Source organism: Apium graveolens, chromosome 7, assembly GCF_009905375.1.
Source record: "Apium graveolens cultivar Ventura chromosome 7, ASM990537v1, whole genome shotgun sequence".
NCBI classification, from domain to species: Eukaryota; Viridiplantae; Streptophyta; class Magnoliopsida; order Apiales; family Apiaceae; genus Apium; species Apium graveolens.
Window position 1 is genome coordinate 64977249 of NC_133653.1, and position 5345 is coordinate 64982593.

Consider the following 5345-nt stretch of genomic DNA (forward strand, 5'->3'; position numbering starts at 1 on the left):
GCTTAAAAGTCCTACCACTACCAGAGGATGAAGCTGTGCACACTTATTTATAACATGGTAGTATGAAGTACATTAATAAGAAAGTTTAGAAAAGGTTAGCAAGGTATGTCTTAATGAGATAAATGTAAGGTAGTGATAAGTGGCATTTTATACCACTTAGAGCGTCTTAAAATGGCTTAAATTGGTGTCTTGAAATCAAGTATTTTGTGTATTTGATGCATTTTTCTAGTGTTTATGCATTTCAGGGTATTAGTTGCATTTCGGGGGAGGAATCATCAAGAATAAGCCTTGACATGTGTTCACCATTGCGTGAGGAAAGAAATGGGCAGATTACGGCGAAGAAACGGAGCAAATCAGGATTTTTTCCAGTAGAGGTCTGAGCGCCCGCTCAGCAATGCTGAGCGGCCGCGCAGGAAGCTGAGCGCCCGCTCAGCTATGCTGAGCGGCCGCGCAGGGTCGGGAAAAAAGATATATTATTTCAGGACTTCTACTTCTGTTTGGTTTCCACTTCTATGTAATCTGAGTTTTATGGGACTATTATATAAGTAGATTTGAGACGTTTTCATAAGGGTGGATTGAAGAAGATCGTGTTTTTACGCAAGGAGCGAAGGAGATAAGGAAGAAGACCGATTTAGCACACCGCAACGAAGAGGAAGCATATTTTCTTGTGATTCTTGTTTCGTTGTAACGTTGGATGCTAGTTTTCTTACTTTGAACTTATTTACTCTTGTGACGTACTCTATTTTAATATAATTAGTTTAGTTATTATTTTCTTGTGTTTGTTTATCATGATTTCATATGAACCCATGATGACGATAAGTGCTATTATGGGCTAATCGTGATCATGAGGTTGCAACGGATTTATTATGGAATTCTTTAGTAATTGTTTAATACTTTAGTGTGTGATGATTGTATGATATCTAGTATTAGTTGTGCGTATTCGTCTTATGTACGTCGCGAACATATAAGATAGGGTGTTAATCTCTTGTGAAGCGACGGTGGATCTTGAGATTTAGAACTTGCCATGCTAGCATAGGTTCATGTACCTTGTGCATGATTAGTGGGTAACTCTAACAGTTTTATTTGCCCTATGTAATCAAAAGGAATAACTTGTGCTTAAATCGTTGTGTTATCAATTTCTGTAGACATATAGGAACTCAACATAATTGATGACTATTCAACTTCTATCTTAATTGTTAATGTTTGGTAGAATGGTATTAGTACAATGAAAGTTGGCTTTTATCAGTTTCGTGTAATTCGATTAATATCATCACTGTCACATGCTAAAGGTAATAACAATGACTATTGAAGGAAGTAGTAATGAAGTTGTGATCTCATGAATGTTTTATTATTGATAATTTGAAGTGTTAAGTAAGTGATTAATTAAGCAGTTAATTGTAGTTAATATTTAATCAACAATCTTAAGTGTTAGTGTCTTAACATTGAGAAGTAATCATACATTGGTGAGTGAGTTTAATTAGAGAAAAATTTAGTCTGAGTCTCTGTGGGAACGAACTAGAAAGTATTCTATATTACTTGCGAACCCGTATACTTGCGTGAATATTAGCGCGTGTTTTCGCCCTAACAAGTTTTTGGCGCCGCTGCCGGGGACTCGGCGTATTTGTTTAGTTTATGTACTTAACATCATTGGTCATTAGGACTCAGTGATTAGGACGTAGTAGTTAATTATTGTTTCCGGTTGTGTTTCAGGTACTTTAGCAAGCGTTTATGTAAACTCGTTCTCGTGCTCGCAAGAGGACTTTAGATACAGTTGAGGAGACAGACGAAGTTCTTGATATTCCGGAGAAGTTAGATTTTGAGGATTCGGATTCAGGAACTGAACGGAAAGAACCAGTAAACATGGGAGATCGTATTGTTCAAGCCGATCCAGCTCTTATGGATTTTTCTCGGCCTAAAATTGATGACATTCAGTCAAGCATCCTTCATCCGGCTATTCAAGCTAACACCTTTAAAATCAAGCCGGGCACTATTCAGATGGTGCAGAATTCTGTTTCTTTTGGAGGAGCGGCAACTGAAGACCCCAACATGCACATAAGGAATTTTGTCGAGATCTGCAGCACTTTTAAGTATAATGGCGTGACTGATGAGGCTATCAAGTTGAGGCTTTTCCCATTCTCACTGAGGGACAAGGCTAAAGACTGGTTACATTCTGAACCAGCTGGGTCCATCACTACGTGGCAAGATCTTGCACAAAAGTTTCTGGTGAAGTTTTATCCGATGGCAAAGACTGCTGCTATGAGGAGTGCTCTTACTCAGTTTGCGCAGCAACCTACAGAATCTATGTGCGAGGCTTGGGAATGCTACAAGGAAATGTTGAGAAAATGTCCACATCATGGAATGCCGGATTGGATGGTGATCACGGGTTTCTATAATGGTTTGGGGGCCCAATCTCGGCCCATGCTCGATACAGCAGCTGGAGGCGCCTTATGGGCTAAAAGCTATACTGAGGCGTATAATCTTATAGAGACGATGGCTGCAAATGAGCATCAAAACCCAACTCAGAGGATGACGTCAGGCAAGGTAGCAGGTATTCTAGAAGTTGATGCAGCCACCGCTATTGCAGCCCAGCTCCAAGCGCTATCAATGAAGGTTGATTCTCTGGCTATATATGGAGTTAATCAAATAGCTATGGTTTGTGAGCTTTGTGCAGGTTCTCATGCTACGGATCAGTGTTCTCTTGTCAACGAATCTATTCAGTATGTGAATAATTATCAGCGACAACAGCAGTCTGTGCCAGCGACCTATCATCCTAACAACAGAAATCATCCAAATTTCAGCTGGGGGAATAATCAGAATGCTATTCAGCCACCATATCAGCAAGGAGTGAGTAAACAGTTTAACCCACCTGGATTCCAGCAACCACAGCAGTATGCTACAAGGCAATCATATCCTCAACAGGGAAGTACAGCTGCACCTACTAGTGCTGATTTTGAGGAACTTAAGCTGTTATGCAAGAGTCAGGCGGTTTCTATCAAGACCTTGGAAAATCAAATCGGTCAGTTAGCTAATGCAGTGCTCAATCGTCAACCTGGCACCCTTCCCAGTGACACGGAAGTACCAGGCAGGAAGGAAGCTAAAGAGCAAGTCAAGGCTATTACCTTAAGGTCTGCAAAAGTTGCTGATGCTGAAAAGGCAAAAGAAGGAGAAGCTGAAATTAGAGATGAAGAATCTAAGCAAAAGGAGAAAGCAGCGGAACCAAGGAAGACTACTGTTGAACACACTCTGCCTGAGGCTAATACAGGGGAGAAACAGCTCTATCCTCCACCACCTTTTCCTAAAACATTGCAGCAACAAAAGCTGGATAGACAGTTCGGGAAGTTTCTGGAGGTGTTCAAGAAACTTCACATCAATATACCTTTCGCTGAGGCTCTGGAGCAAATGCCTAGTTATGCGAAGTTTATGAAGAGTATTCTTTCAAGGAAGGTGAAACTGGATGACCTTGACACCGTTGCTCTCACGGAAGAATGCAGCGCTGTTCTGCAGCAAAAGTTACCACCAAAACTGAAAGATCCAGGAAGCTTCACCATTCCTTGCACCATTGGCAATCTGACCTTTGACAAGTCCCTTTGTGATTTGGGAGCAAGCATTAATCTGATGCTGTTGTCGATCTTTAAAAAGCTGGATCTACCTGATCCAAAACCCACATACATGTCTCTACAATTGGCTGATCGTTCCATTACTTACCCAAGGGGCATAGTGTAGGATGTGCTCGTCAAGGTGGATAAGCTCTTCTTTCCTACAGATTTTGTTATTCTGGATTTTGAGGAAGATAAGAAGATTCCCATAATCTTGGGAAGGCCTTTCTTGGCTACTGGCCGTACCTTGATAGATGTGCAAAAAGGTAAACTTACTATGCGGGTACAAGATCAGGATGTGACCTTCAACGTATTCAAGGCAATGAAATTCCCTATAGAAGATGAGGAGTGCTTAAAAGTGGATGTGATTGATTCTGCGGTTACTTCGGAACTCGATCGTATGCTAATGTCTGATGCATTGGAAAAGGCCTTAGTGGGGGATTTTGACAGCGATGATGAAGATGGCAACGAGCAATTACAATATCTGAACGTTTCTCCCTGGAAGCGAAAACTGGACATGCCGTTTGAATCTCTTGGTACTTCTGACCTTAAGAATGCTGAAGGAAAGCTCAAACCATCAATAGAGGAAGCATCTACCTTGGATCTCAAGCCATTACCTGAACACTTGAGGTATGCTTTTTTAGGTGATTCATCTACGTTACCTGTTATTATTCCATCTGACCTTTCAGGTAGTGAGGAAGACAAGCTCTTAAGGATTTTGAGAGAATTCAAATCGGCTATTGGATGGACCATAGCAGACATCAAGGGGATAAGTCCTTTATATTGTATGCATAAAATTCTGCTAGAGGAAGGTAGTAAGCCAACTGTGGAACAGCAGCGAAGACTGAATCCCATCATGAAGGAGGTGGTGAAGAATGAAATTCTGAAATGGTTGGATGCAGGCATCATTTATCCTATTTCTGACAGCTCGTGGGTGAGCCCCGTATAATGTGTACCTAAGAAAGGAGGTATCACTATGGTCGCAAATGAAAAGAATGAGCTCATCCCCACTCGAACAGTTACAGGATGGAGAGTATGCATGGATTATAGAAAATTGAACAAAGCCACAAGGAAGGATCACTTCCCTCTTCCATTTATTGATCAGATGCTTGACAGGTTGGCGGGTCATGAGTATTTTTGTCTTCTGGATGGTTATTCAGGGTATAATTAGATTTGTATTACACCAGAGGATCAGGAAAAGACTACCTTCACTTGTCCATTTGGCACGTTTGCTTTTCAGAGTTTCGTTTGGGTTATGTGGCGCCCCGGCCACTTTTCAGAGATGTATGATGGCTATATTCTCTGACATGATTGGAAATAATGTCGAAGTGTTCATGGACAACTTCTCCGTCTTTGGACATTCATATGATGAATGTTTGAATAATCTGCACACCGTACTCAAAAGATGCGTGGAAACTAATTTGGTGCTCAATTGGGAGAAATGTCATGTTATGGTGCGTGAAGGCATTATTCTTGGGCATAAGGTCTCTAACAAGGGTCTGGAGGTGGACAAGGCCAAGGTGGGAGTCATTGAAAATCTTCCCCAACCTAATTCTGTGAAAGGAATCCATAGTTTTCTTGGTCATGCGGGTTTTAATCGGCGATTCATCAAGGACTTTTCAAAGATATCTAAGCCGTTGTGCAATTTGCTTGAGAAAGATGTGCTTTTCAAATTTGATGAAGAACGTTTGGCAGCATTCGAGACTCTCAAGAAGAGTTTGATCACTGTACCAGTTATTACAGCACCAG

The 5345-nt window shown here is 41.2% G+C and overlaps 1 non-coding gene across 1 annotated transcript; it reads right to left on the reverse strand.

Moving 5' to 3' along the window:
• Positions 1–2253: 2253 nt before the first annotated feature.
• Positions 2254–2360, reverse strand: LOC141675750 (small nucleolar RNA R71). The gene has a single exon (XR_012556385.1). It is a non-coding gene; the product is annotated as a small nucleolar RNA R71 (small nucleolar RNA).
• Between the last annotated feature and the right edge of the window lie 2985 nt (positions 2361–5345).